The sequence below is a fragment of the Salmo trutta genome, chromosome 35 (assembly GCF_901001165.1).
Source record: "Salmo trutta chromosome 35, fSalTru1.1, whole genome shotgun sequence".
NCBI lineage: Eukaryota > Metazoa > Chordata > Actinopteri > Salmoniformes > Salmonidae > Salmo > Salmo trutta.
Window position 1 is genome coordinate 20,022,193 of NC_042991.1, and position 15,101 is coordinate 20,037,293.

Below are 15,101 nucleotides of genomic sequence, written 5' to 3' on the forward strand. Positions count from 1 at the left end.
GCTTTGGCGTAGTTGCCTCAAACCCTGCTCTGTGTTCTTCCCGGGGATCTGATTCAGGCCACCGTGGAGAGAGTCCATCAGGAGGTTCCGTTGTTGATTCTGGTGGCTCCCCGTTGGCCCAGACAACCCTAGTTCCCGGAGATCATTAGCCTGTTGAATGGGGACCCGTGGGGGGTTCATCGGCTCTATTGTCCCAGGTGCATGGAAGGATATGGCACCCATGACCGCAGATATGGGATCTGTGGGTTTGGCTCCTAAAAGGTTGAATTTGACCGCTAGGAGTTTACACTAAAACGTGATTACGACTATACAGTCGGTGTGTGCACCCTCTAGGAGAAGGTTGAAATCATATAAGCGCCAAGCATTTGAGGGTTGGTGTCAGGTTGAATGAGTTTATCCTTTTCAGAGCTCTTTGTTGGACATTTTGATGTTTTTGCAAGAGCTTTTTTCGCAGGGCCTTACTTTTTCCATATTGAAGGTTTAAATGGCAGCCATTTGGCATGTCATGTAGGGATGGACAGCGCTACCTCGGGGTCTCTTCCTCTGGTGGTGCGGTTCCTGAAAGGCATATGTCGGCTCGGACCAGGGTCTAAGCCTATGGCACTGACCTGGGACCTGGACGCTCTGTGTGAGCCTCCATTTGAACCATTGGAGTCTATAGGAACTGAAGGTCCTTTCCTACGAGACTGCCTTGCTCATGGCCTTTGCGTCGGCCAAGCGCATTGGACCTCCACGAGCTATCAGTAAACCCTTTCTGTTTGGAGTTCGAAGCCTTGCGACTCCAAAGTGAGGTTACATCTTAATGCAGTTGCTCCCAAGGTTATGCCTATGTCTTACAGGTATCTGGCTTTCCAGCTTTCCTTTTCTCATCTCCTCTGTTTGCTTCCAGTGAACAACGGTGGTTGCATGGCCTGTGTTCGTGAGAAAGGTGTGGTTGCTACTTGAGCATTATTCAGGGGCGTGACGATTGGTGATATCTGTTCTGCAGTGAGTTGGGGTTCCCCACATACCTTTGTGAGGTTTTATCGCTTGGATGTAACTGCTCCCAGATTGTGCATTTATCCGAGTTACCACAGTTTCCCTGTGGGTTAGAGCCTTGGGCTGCCATGGTTCGTCGATGAGGTGGCATGCGAAAGCGCATTATCAAGAGATTATCAAGTCGATGTTAGGCAGCGTTTTGTCTGGGTTATCACAGTTTCCTGTGGGTTTGAGCCTTGTGCTGCCGTGGCAGTGAGCGAGTACATAGTTTCCAGGTTGCTGAAGGTGAGTTTGAGCCTCTGGCTGCCATGGTTCATCAACTCTGGTAAATGCGATGCAGCGCGCTTATGAGCTTTACCATGTCACGACATGTGCTCTGTTGTTTTGAACTTGCAGAACTTGTACGAGTTGTGACATTTCAGGCTCGTAAGGTAAGTGTTGTTATTGGAACTGTGGGGTCTGTGGATTGCAGTGGCATCGTGTCAGTGCGCATAGCCAAGTTGCAGCAGGTTCTGGTTCCCTATATGGTGCTCTGATCGTCATGTGTGACCCCCGTGGAGCTAAGTGATGAGGCTGTGTCACAGAATCACGTGTATGCTACTATGAGGTGTCTATTCCATAAACAAACTGAGGTGAAGGAGCCAGCTGTTTGATAGTGCCCCTACACAGCAGTGATGTCTCTCCTATCTCTGAGTAGCTTTAACAGTGACGAGGACGAGGACAACCCTAAATCTCAGTGCCACCAGCAGCCCACCCATCCGTCTCCCCCACGGCTTGGACACAAGGACTAGAACCTAGACCTGTCCGATGGTGACTACGCCATCGATGTACCCAGCGAGTCTGGGGATTGCTTGGCCTCTGGACTTTGCCCCACCCAAGGATCCACCCTCTACCCCCACCAACACCACCCCTCTAGCTCCAGCAGCCACTTTGACACAGAGCTCAGGGACATAGACTGGCACAAGACAGGACCACGTCCATTGTACACACAGTCTGCAAGGAAAACAAGCATAGAGAAAGCCCTGCCACTGGGGAGCAGCAGAAGGGGAACAGACATGAAGTCAAAACGTCTCTCCTCTGCCGAGCTAAAATCCAGCATGGTCCCTAATGTAACATCCAGAACTAAAGAGACCATGAAGGGCAGACATCACCAGGGATCCAAGTGGGTGAGTGTACTGTTTATTTTGGATAAACTCACTATGTAATTTAACTACTATGATGAAGTGTAGGGACATGAATCATGTACTGATGTAGCTATATCAGTGTACATGCTACATGACATGTTATTCTTTGAAGAGGCCTTCTATCTATCTATTTCGGGCTCCAGAGTGGCGTAGCGGACTAAGGCACTGCATCTCGGTGCAAGAGGCATCACTATAGTACCTGGTTCAAAACCAAGCTGTATCACATCCGGCTGTGATTGGGAGTCCCATAGTGCGACGAACAATTGTCCCAGCGTCATCCAGTGTAGGCCGTCATTGTAAATACGAATTTGTTCTGACTTGCCTAGTTAAATAAAAATAAACTATTCTACTAATGGTCACTTTGAGCATATCAAACTGTGTCAAAGCCACACAGCAGTCATTTATTTTGGAATAAAAGCAGAAAAAAATTATGGCTTGCTGTACAAGATGAAAACGGAACAGGAGAGATCAATGGAACTACTCAGGTAAAATATACAGGGACAGTTTAGTTAGTTTGGATAATGTGATGCCTCAGAAAATCTTTCTGTGCCATATCTGATTGTGGTGACAGGTGGTGGAGAAATGAGACACAGAAACCAGGGAAAAACCACTGAAGATATACAGTTGAAGTTGGAAGTTTACATACACTTAGGTTGGAGTCATTAAAACTTGTTTTTCAACCACTCCACAAATTTCTTGTTAACAAACTATAGTTTTGACAAGTTGGTAAGGACATCTACTTTGTGCATGACACAAGTAATTTTTCCAACAATTGTTCACAAACAGATTATTTAACTTATAATTCACTGTATCACAATTCCAGTGGGTCAGAAGTTTACATACACTAAGTTGACTGTGCCTTAAACAGCTTGGAAAATTCCAGAAAATGATGTCATGGCTTTAGAAGCTTCTGATAGGCTAATTGACATAATTTGAGTCAATTGGAGGTGTACCTGTGGATGTATTTCAAGGCCTATCTTCAAACTCAGTGCCTCTTTGCTTGACATCATGGGAAAATCTCAAGAAATCAGCCAAGACCTCAGAAAAAATAACTGTGGACCTCAACAAGTCTGGTTCATCCTTGGGAGCAATTTCCAAACACCTGAAGGTACCACGCTGATCTGTACAAACAAAAGTATGCAAGTATAAACACCATGGGACCACGCAGCCATCATACCGCTCAGGAAGGAGACGCGTTCTGTCTCCTAGAGATGAACGTACTTTGGTGCAAAAAGTGCAAATCTTTCCCAGAACAACAGCAAAGGACCTTGTGAAGATGCTGGAGGAAACAGGTGCAAAAGTATCAATATCCACAGTAAAACGAGTCCTATATCAATATAACCTGAAATGCTGCTCAGCAAGGAAGAAGCCACTGCTCCCAAACCCCCATAAAAAAGCCAGACTACAGTTTGCAACTGCACATGGGGACAAAGATTGTACTTTTTGGAGAAATGTCCTCTGGTCTGATGAAACAAAAATAGAACTGTTTGGCCATAATGACCATCGTTATGTTTGGAAGAAAAAAGGGGGAGGCTTGCAAGCCGAAGAATACCATCCCAACCGTGAAGCACGGGGGTGGCAGCATCATGTTGTGGGGGTGCTTTGTTGCAGGAGGGACTGGTGCACTTCACAAAATAGATGGCATCATGAGGAGAGGAAAATTATGTGGATATATTGAAGCAACATCTCAAGACATCAGTCAGGAAGTTAAAGCTTGGTCGCAAATGGGTCTTCCAAATGGACAATGACCCCAAGCATACTTCCAAAGTTGTGGCAAAAAGGCTTAAGGACAACAAAGTCAAGGTATTGGAGTGACCATCACAAAGCCCTGACCTCAATCCCATAGAGAATTTGTAGGCAGAACTGAAAAAGTATGTGCGAGCAAGGAGGCCTACAAACCTGACTCAGTTACACGAGCTCTGTCAGGAGGAATGGGCCAAAATTCACCCAACTTATTGTGGGAAGCTTGTGGAAGGCTACCTGAAATGTTTGACCCAAGTTAAACAATTTAAAGGCAATGCTACCAAATACTAATTGAGTGTATGTAAACTTCTGACCCACTGGGAATGTGATGAAAGAAATAAAAGCTGAAAGAAATAATTCTCTCTACTATTATTCTGACATTTCACATTCTTAAAATAAAGTGATGATCCTAACAGACCTAAGACAGTGAACTTTACTAGGATTAAATGTCAGGAATTGTGAAAAACTGAGTTTAAATGTATTTGGCTAAAGTGTATGTAGACAATTAGCACGCAATGCCTACTCATAATTGGTTAAAATCACACAATGCACACCGATGATGTAATTGGAAACATTTATCTTCCTCTATATTTTTTACTACAAAACATAGAAACACGCAATTTTCACATATGTTGATGTTGTGGTGGTGCTCAAGAGTATGAATATGAAGTTGAAACATTTTGACATTTCTCTTTAAGAGTTTGAGCACTTCCTGAATTGCAATATCAGAAATGTATCACGTTATTTTTTTTTCTTCTTTAATTTCCACTGAAATGCGAGTTTCACACAGAAAGAGAACGGACCAAATGGAGTGTGGTGACAGAGATTGGCCACCACAGCAGTTACGGATCCCCATTTGCCCAAAACGGAAGACCAGGTGTTGAAGAATCAACCATTTCTTCCTAACCTAGACGTTGGTGAGGCTCAGGTAAAGTCATTATGTCAGTCTGATCTTTATAGCCCTTCGTAAATATGTCCTTCAGAATCTCATAAAGCCTTGAGGCCTAAAATTAATTACATTTGACATATTTAGCAGACACTATCCAGAGTGACTTAGAGTAGTGAGTGCATACATTTTCATACTGGTCCCCCATGGGAATGGAATCCACAACCCTGGCTTTGCATGTGCCATGCTCTACCAACCGAACCTCACAGGACCTCTACTGTATGTCGCCCAGCTGGTATTACAGTTTTTCTTGATTGTTTACACACATTTTCTGAAAGCTTGCCTCATATTCTCAGAACTCTGCACACAAATCAAAAAACACACAATGGGCAAAACCCCTCAATTCTCCAGCAAAATGAAACTTTACATTCAAAACAATGTTATTTCTTATCAAAATGGTATTTTGTTTTCAAATGACACACACAAACCATCATATGAATAGACATTTATAAGAACCAGTTGAACACTGATGTGCTCAATGTAAAACACTATGATGAATGGAAAACACTTCTTCTCCATTCATCATAATGACTTAGGCCTTTTTTTGGTTCAGTGTTGCCATTACTACAGACAGTACATACATAAGTGTGTTGTAAAATATTTGAGAATATTGTTTTTATACTCAGAACACACAAATACACGGTAACAAATATATTTTATTTTTCCCACAAAAACAATGTACACAGTGTACATCCCATTCCCAACCAACACAAAGTTGCACATACAGTGGTCTACATACAAAACAGAAGAATTTAATGTATACAGTTACAGTAAAAAAAAAAACGAATAACATTTTTTTTAAACTATGCTGCATCCTCTCTTCTGTTGCGGTCTGGCCACAGCACCTCATCCACATCACAAGCAATGTTTTCCCTGGCCAAGCAGCGGGGGAAATATCACCTAGCATGGCGATTCCAGCCATGAAAAGCATCAGCTGCTATATCTCCACATGCGTCTTCCATAGCTTGGAGAAGAGGTATACGCGTTTGTGGATTTCGGTCATACACTTTCCTTCTCCAGGCAGAAAAAAATTCCTCAATAGGATTGAGGAATGGAGAATATGGAGGGAGATAAACAAATAAAAAGCGTGGGTGGGCAGTGAACCAGTTACAAACCAGAGCAGCCCTGTGGAAACTTACCTTGTCCCAAATGACAACGTACCTGAGCTGCTCTGGGCCATCTACCTGATCTGGTGGAATGAGTGTGTTGTGTAGGGTGTCCAGGAATGTGATCAGATGGGCGGTGTTGTAGGGACCAAGGGTAGCATGGTGATGGATGACGCCGTGGTGGGTAATCGCTGCACACATTGTGATGTTCCCTCCGCGCTGGCCAGGGACTTGAACAATGGCACGCTGGCCGATGATATTCCTTCCCCTCTTTCGTCTTTTTGTGAGGTTGAATCCAACCTCATCAATGAAGATGAACTGGTGCTCCACTGCAGCCACCTCTAGCTCAAGAACTCTCTGAAACACACGTGACGATATCAGAAATAGACATGGAGTGGTCACTATTGTGAAGCACAATCATTATGATTACAATACTGAAATATGTATAATTTATACAGTGTTGAGAGTATGCATCAATTGTGGGATTATATAGGACTCACTTGCACATAGTTATATCGCAATTCTTTGACTCTTTCTGAATTGCGTTCAAATGGCACCCTGTATGGCACCTGCTTCATCCTGAGATTATTTCTGCGCAAGACACGGTCCAGTGTTGATAAGCTTACCCTATCAATATTTTGAAATATCTCATTGTTTTCTATTATTTTTCTTTGTATTTGCCGTAATGTTATGGCGTTATTTTCTAGGACCATGTTAATGATTTCAGTTTCCTGTTCAGGAGACAGAACACGTTCCCGACCACCTTGTGTTAATAATCTTTCAGTTCTGCCAAACAAATTGTAAAACTGTGTGACGGGTGTTTGGCCATGTGATGAGTCAGTGTGCATATTTGAATGGCAGTGTGTTCATTGTGAAAACAAGAGATTTTCTGCATGAAAATTGTGCCAAATGCAAAGAATTGTGTGTAGTGTTTTGAAAAAAGTGTGTTTTAGAACTGCAATTTGAGTGTAAAGCAGGAATTGTGCTTGTAGTTTAGCAGAATTGGTTCAGGGGGTTGGTGCATGAGTTACATGTTGTGGTCATTGTGTCTCAAGTACCAGTATTTGTGTGTAAACAATTGAGAAAAACTGTAATATGTCATACTTGGTAAGTGTGAATCAGTCAGACGTATACCCATTTATGGCTGAAATGAAACGCATCCCCTTTACTTATTGTCAGCTGATGATAACAGTTTATAGCGTTACAGAAACTTCCCTACAGCTGTATAAACAAACCCCCACTCATCCCACTCAAACTGTGAACATGAGTCAAATATGCACTGTCTCACTGGGTCTCATCCTGTGTGTGAGTGTATGTTTGTGTGTGTGTGTTTGTGCGTGTGTGTTTGTGCGTGTGTGTGTGTGTGTGTGTGTGTGTGTGTGTGTGTGTGTGTGTGTGTGTGTGTGTGTGCGCGCATGTGTGTATGAAGGATCTCAGGGAGCAGATTCAATCTCTTCAGGAGCAGTTCTCTAAGAGGGAGTCCCACTTGTCCCAGGTTCATGGACTGCTGCAGACCCAGGTGGAAGCCCTGACCAGAGAGAATGTGGAGCTGCGTGACAAGCTTGGTGCTCCTGCACAACACTACCAAATGGCAGGGAGCAGAAGACACAATCACTGCATCTTACAGATGCAGAAAGCACTGTAAGAAGACACATACTCTACCTGAGTAATAACCCAATCAAATCAAGCTTTATTTATACAGCACATTTCAGATATGGAATGCAACGTAATGTGCTTTACAGGAAAAAACTAATAAAAAACTATGAAAATAAAAGCTGAAATACTTACTATACTACAAACATAACGTAAAAAAATAAGAATGACAAACTGAGCGACTGAAAAGCACCCTAAGGAAAAGCAAAGCAACAAAGGTGTGTTTTAAGATCTCTTTTAAATATGTCCACAGTTCTGTCCCCCCTCAAGTTATTCCAGAGGCTGGGAGCATAATAACTAAAGGCTGCCTCTCCATGCCTCTTGGTCCTAGGCTTTGGGATAGTTAAAAGGCCAGTGCCAAAGGACCTGAGGGACCAACTGGCTATTAAAATCATGCTTGACTTAAAAACCAATAGAAGAATCTTAAAATGAATTCTAAAAATCACGGGCTACTAGTGCAGAGACCTTAAAACCGGTGTAACGTGTGCTCTGTCTGGTCTTGGTCAATACCGGTGCTGCAGCATTCTGTATGTTTTACAGTTGATCAATGGCTTTCTTTGGTAGACCAGACAGGAGAGCATTACAGTAGTCAAGCCTGCTTGTAATAAAGGCATGGATGAGTTTCTCTGTATCAGCCTGAGAGAGAAATGGCCGCACCTTGGCAATGTTTCTCAGGTGGTAAAAAGCTATTTTGGTCGTATTCCTAATTTGTGATTCAAAATTTTGTTCGGAATCTAAATTAACACCTAGGTTTTTTACCTGGTGTTTAATCTGTATTGCCTGTGGATTCAAATGTGCGGCTAAAATCTATCTCTAGAGAGAATAGAGTTGGCACTTTAAAAAAAAAAGCTGTTTGAAAAACAATTTCTCAAGAAATTTGCTTAAGAATGGAAGGTTGGAGATAATTTGCCAATAATTGCTAAGAGCTGAAAAATCTAGAAAACTTTTCTTCAGAAGGGGTTTCACCACAGGAGTTTTTAGTGCAGTGGGGAAAGTGCCTGTGAACAGGGAGTTATAAACAATAGCTTGCACTTCTTCAGATATGCAATTAAAAACTGTTTTGAAGAAGGTGGTAGGGATAGGATCGAGAAGGCAGATAGAAGGCTTAAGTTGTGATATCATTTTCCTGAGCATGTCTGTGTTAACCAGGGGTTATCAATCCATAGTGCCTTTGAGTGGTAGGCTAGGGCACTGTCATGACGCTAGCCCGTTCAGTGAATTGGCTAGCAGAGATGTGAACAATTTTACAACCTTACAACCACGTCGTAAATACCACAGCGACTCCTCTCTCCATAACCATGCGGTATAGAGAGAGAGAGTTTCACAGTAAGACAAAGGGATTCTCCACAAAGGGAGAATGTGCAAACGGTCGGTGGAGAAGCCAGCTACGACCCGGTCCGTTTTGTTTCATGTTTGTGACCTCATGAAAGACAATACAGCCACATTACCCTAACTCTGTTCATACATGTCCCTCAGTTATGAGGCTGGCATCTAATTCTTGTATAAAATTAATGAGTATTTGTGAAATCATGTAATGTGATATTATGATTTGTCCTCACGTTTAAAAGGGCTGATTCTAATGTCAACCATACAGGCCAGGAAACCTGGGAGCTTGCTCTACACGTGAAATGGTCTGAACTCTGAACTATTGATCACCCAAGAAGAAGTGAGTCCTAACATACTGCAGCTGGAAAGGTAGCAAATCTAGTATGAGAACACTGACCGACGTGGACAAATCTCCAAAGTGAGATGAACCTCTCAGACCACATGAATTTCTCACACGACGATCCAGAAGATTCCACAAAGGACAGGGCGACATCGACTGGGCAAACCAGAGCCTCACATCACCAGCTTCACGTAAATATAATGCATTGCTTTTCAGAATGAGCGATCATTAGTGGCATTTGTATTTATGTGAGAATAGCTTCCCAGGTTCGATAAAAACCAATGTTACTTAGTCTTCCTTCCAAAACCTCTTCTCTTCTCTCTGAATCTATCATGTTATAACCAAACTGTTTCTGTTTAGTCCACTAGGGATGGTATAATGTTATTATGTATTGTATATTCTGTAATTGTTCAATTAGTTAGTAAGTAAATAATTGAGCCAATTGGTGTATGGATGATTTATATTAGAGGCTGGGTTCGTACAGATAACCAACAATTTATGACGTTCAGTTGAGACTGACGAAGGTAATAATAATTCATTAATAGAAGACTAATTGATCAGATATTAAAATATCTGAAGAGTTATATTCGGAAAATTATAACTTTGTACTCTGAACATTTTCCGTGGTGCCCTGACTTCCTAGTTAATTAAATTTACATGATTAGTTTAATCAAGTAATGATAATTACAGAGAATTGATTTGATAAAATAACAGTCTTCACCTTTAATGATACTAAAGACACGACAGCATATCACGACTTCCGCCGAAGTTGGTCCCTCTCCTTGTTAGGGCGGTGTTCGGCGGTCGACGTCACCGACCTTCTAGCCATCGCCAATCCACTTTTCATTTTCCATTGGTTTTGTCTTGTCTTCCATCACACCTGGTTCCAATTCCATCAATTACATGTTGTGTATTTAACCCTCTGTTCCCCCCCATGTCCTTGTCCGTAATTGTTTGTTGTAGTGCTTGTGCACGTTATGCTGGTATTTACCGGGTTTTGTTTGACCCATTTATTGTATTGTTCTGTTGACGGTGGATTATGTTTATTAAACACAACCGTTGTAAATCAGTTTTCGCTCTCCTGCGCCTGACTTCTCTGCCGCCAGTACGCATCGCATTACAGAATTACGGACCAAAACTATGGAGTCAGCAGGAGCAGATACCCCGCGTATAGGGGTGGAGGAGCGCGTCCGGGAGCAATGCTCCAACATCTTGGCACCGCCATGGACCCCGTTGTCCAGACAATGGACCGCTGGGAGAGACAGGGAGTTCTTCTAGCGCCTCCACCAGCACAACCTGAGCGCCCCTCTTCCTCCTGGTCCCAGTGGGATTTGTCTCTCCCTGCCCCAGGAATACGATGGGAAGGCTGCGAACTGCCAGGGGTTCCTTTTACAACTGGACCTGGCCACCGTCCACCCGGCTCCGTCAAGCTGTGAGAGGGTGTCCGCCCTCGTCTCGTGCCTCACCGGGAAAGCCCTGGAGTGTGCCAACGCTGTGTGGAGAGAGGGAGATGCAGCGTTGGACCAGTTTGAGGAGTTCACCCGCCGTTTCCAGGCAGTCTTCGACCACCCGCCCGAGGGCAGAGCGGCGGGTGAGCGCCTCTTCCATCTGAGGCAGGAGACGAGGAGCGCCCAGGAGTTTGCCCTGGAGTTTAGGACCCTAGCTGCCGGCGCGGGATGGAACGACAGGGCCCTGATCGACCATTACCGCTGCAGTCTGCGCGAGGACGTCTGTCGGGAGTTGGCCTGCAGAGACACCACCCTCATGTTCGACCAGCTGGTGGACCTGTCCATCCAGGTCCACGTTACGTGCAGAGCCCGCTCCCGTCCAGTGTCCCGCTGGGCGTCTGCCTTGTTAAAAAAGGCTTTCCCTGATTCCGAGACTGCGCAAACATTTTCAAGCGCTCGTACTAAGACCGAAGCAATTGTTAACGCTGTGATAGCACCACATTCTGTCGACATAGCTCAGAAAGCACTAGAAGACATACCTTACTGTGGTGTTTCCACTGATGGGAGCAATCACGGTGCTGTGAAAATATTCCCTCTGCTTATTCAGTATTTTGATTGGAAGAATTGTGGCGTGCAAAGTAAATTAGTCGAAGTTAAAAACACTCCAAATGAGACAGCTGATACGATCGCGCAATACATCAAAGAAACACCGGAAAATAATGGGATTTTTTCCAAATGTATTGCATTTACAGGTGACAACTGCAATACAATGTTCGGGGGAACCCGGCGTGATGAAGAAGGAAAGAATGTTTCCGCAAACTTAAAGAAGTCATTGCAGAACAAGTCTTTAATCAGTGTGGGCTGCCAAGCACACGCCTTGAACAATTGTGTTCATTACGGGGCAGACACACTAGATGTCGATATTGAGAACATCTTCAAAATATGTCAATACTTTCACATCTACACTGTGCGCACAGAGAATCTGAAGGAGTACTGTGAATTTCTTGATGTTGAATACATAAGTCTCCTTTCTCACAGCAAGACGCGATGGCTGTCATTATTCCCAGGTATTGAGAGGCTGCTACAGATGTTTCCAGCCTTGAAAGCATTCTTTTTGTCACAGGAAAAAACACCCTCCTTGATCAAGAAGTTTTTTGAAGATGAGTTCAGTGAAATTTACCTCTGGCACATGCACTCACTCATGTGTGTGTTTCATTCACACATTCAGGAGATGGAAAGGGAGAGTAATTCAATTGTGGAAGTGAAGAACCTTTTGAACAAAGTCCACACCATGCTTCTTGAACGCAAGACCAATAACTTCATGTCCCTTAAAGTTAAGGGACTATTGGCACAAAAGCACAAGGATGGACTTGGTAAGAATTGTGACCATTTCAGTGCTCAAGTACAGGGTCTGTACAGTTCATGCCTGGAGTATCTGGAGAAATGGATGGCATCCATGGATAGGGTGACCATACGTCCTCTTTTTCACGGACATATTTTTTGAAAACTAAAATATGGTCACCCTACCTTATCCAACCTTTCAGTTCCACCACCCACACATGCTATGAGATCACCTGGTTTCAATGATGTTTCTGGAGACAATATTTCTCTCATCATCACTCAATGCCTAGGTTTACCTCCACTGTATTCACATCCTACCATACCTTTGTCTGTACTTTATACCTTGAAGCTATTTTATTGCCCCCAGAAACCTGCTCCTTTTACTCTCTATTCCGGACGTCATAGACGACCAATTCTCATAGCTTTTAGCCGTACCCTTATCCTACTCCTCCACTGTTCCTCTGGTGATGTAGAGGTGAATCCAGGCCCTGCAATACCTAGCTCCACTCATATTCCCCAGGCGCTCTCTTTTGACGACTTCTGTAACTGTAATAGCCTTGGTTTCATGCATGTTAACATTAGAAGCCTCCTCCCTAAGTTTGTTTTATTCACTGCTTTAGCACAAACTACTAACCCGGATGTCCTATCCGTGTCTGAATCCTAGCTTAGGAAGACCACCAAAAATTCTGAAATCTTCATCCCTAACTACAACATTTTCAGACAAGATAGAACGGCCAAAGGGAGCGGTGTTGCAATCTACTGTAGAGATAGCCTGCAGAGTTCTGTCCTACTATCCAGGTCTGTACCCAAACAATTTGAACTTCTACTTTTAAAAATCCACCTCTCTAAAAACAAGTCTCTCACCGTTGCCGCCTGCTATAGACCACCCTCTGCCCCCAGCTGTGCTCTGGACACCATATGTGAACTGATTGCCCCCCATCTATCTTCAGAGCTCGTGCTGCTAGGTGACCTAAACTGGGACATGCTCACCCCAGCCATCCTACAATCTAAGCTTGATGCCCTCAATCTCACACAAATGATCAATGAACCTACCAGGTACCACCCCAAAGCCGTAAACACGGGCACCCTCATAGATATCATCCTAACCAACTTGCCCTCTAAATACACCTCTGCTGTTTTCAACCAAAATCTCAGCGATCACTGCCTCATTGCCTGCATCCGTAATGGGTCAGCGGTCAAACGACCTCCACTCATCACTGTCAAATGCTCCCTGAAACACTTCAGCGAGCAAGCCTTTCTAATCGACCTGGCCCGGGTATCCTGGAAGGATATTGACCTCATCCCGTCAGTAGAGGATGCCTGGTAATTTTTTTTAAATGCCTTCCTCACCATCTTAAATAAGCATGCCCCATTCAAGAAATTTAGAACCAGGAACAGATACAGCCCTTGGTTCTCTCCAGACCTGACTGCCCTTAACCAACACAAAAACATCCTGTGGTTTTCTGCATTAGCATCGAACAGCCCCCGTGATATGCAACTTTTCAGGGAAGTTAGAAACCAATATACACAGGCAGTTAGGAAAGCCAAGGCTAGCTTTTTCAAGCAGAAATTTGCTTCCTGCAACACAAACTCAAAAAGGTTCTGGGACACTGTAAAGTCCATGGAGAATAAGAACACCTCCTCCCAGCTGCCCACTGCACTGAGAATAGGAAACTCTGTCACCACCGATAAATCCACTATAATTGAGAATTTCAATAAGCATTTTTCTACGGCTGGCCTTGCTTCCCACCTGGCTAACCCTACCACAGTCAACAGCACTGCACCCCCCACAGCTACTCGCCCAAGCCTTCCCCAATTCTCCTTCTCCCAAATCCAGTCAGCTGATGTTCTGAAAGAGCAGCAAAATCTAGACCCCTACAAATCAGCCGGGCTAGACAATCTGGACCCTTTCTTTCTAAAATTATCTGCCGAAATTGTTGCAACCCCTATTACTAGCCTGTTCAACCTCTCTTTCGTGTCGTTTGAGATTCCCAAAGATTGGAAAGCAGCTGCGGTCATCCCCCTCTTCAAAGGGGGATGACCCAAACTGCTACCGACCTATATCTATCCTACCCTGCCTTTCTAAGGTCTTCGAAAGCCAAGTCAACAAACAGATTACCGACCATTTCGAATCCCACCGCACCTTCTCCGCTATGCAATCTGGTTTTAGAGCTGGTCATGGGTGCACCTCAGTCACGCTCAAGGTCCTACACGATATCGTAACTGTCATCGATAAGAAACAATACTGTACTGCCGTATTCATTGACCTGGCCAAGGCTTTCGACTCTGTCAATCACCACATCCTCATCGGCAGACTCAATAGCCTTGGTTTCTCAAATGAGTGCCTCGCCTGGTTCACCAACTACTTCTATGATAGAGTTCAATGTGTCAAATCGGATGGCCTGTTGTCCGGGCCTCTGGCAGTCTCTATGCGGGTGCCACAGGGTTCAATTCTTGGGCCAGCTCTTTTCTCTGTATACATCAATGATGTCGCTCTTGCTGCTGGTGAGTCTCTGATCCACCTCTACGCAGACGACACCATTCTGTATACTTCTGGCCCTTCTTTGGACACTGTGTTAACAACCCTCTAGACGAGCTTCAATGCCATACAACTCTCCTTCCGTGGCCTCCAACTGCTCTTAAATACAAGTAAAACTAAATGCATGCTCTTCAACCGATCGCTGCCTGCACCTGCCCGCCCGTCCAGCATCACTACTCTGGATGGTTCTGACTTAGAATATGTGGACAACTACAAATACCTAGGTGTCTGGTTAGACTGTAAACTCTCCTTCCAGACTCACATCAAACATCTCCAATCCAAAGTTAAATCTAGAATTGGCTTCCTATTTCACAACAAAGCATCCTTCACTCATGCTGCCAAACATACCCTCGTAAAACTGACCATCCTACCGAACTTCGGCAATGTCATTTACAAAATAGCCTCCAATACCCTACTCAATAAACTGGATGCAGTCTATCACAGTGCCATCCGTTTTGTCACCAAAGCCCCATATACTACCCACCACTGCGACCTGT

At 44.1% G+C, this 15,101-nt stretch overlaps 1 long non-coding RNA gene across 1 annotated transcript; it reads left to right on the top strand.

The window, feature by feature from the left end:
- The first annotated feature begins 1,025 nt into the window (after positions 1–1,025).
- Positions 1,026–7,706, top strand: LOC115174825 (uncharacterized). The gene is made up of 3 exons (XR_003871846.1): positions 1,026–2,144; positions 4,696–4,833; positions 7,387–7,706. It is a non-coding gene; the product is annotated as an uncharacterized LOC115174825 (long non-coding RNA).
- The last annotated feature ends 7,395 nt before the right edge of the window (positions 7,707–15,101 follow it).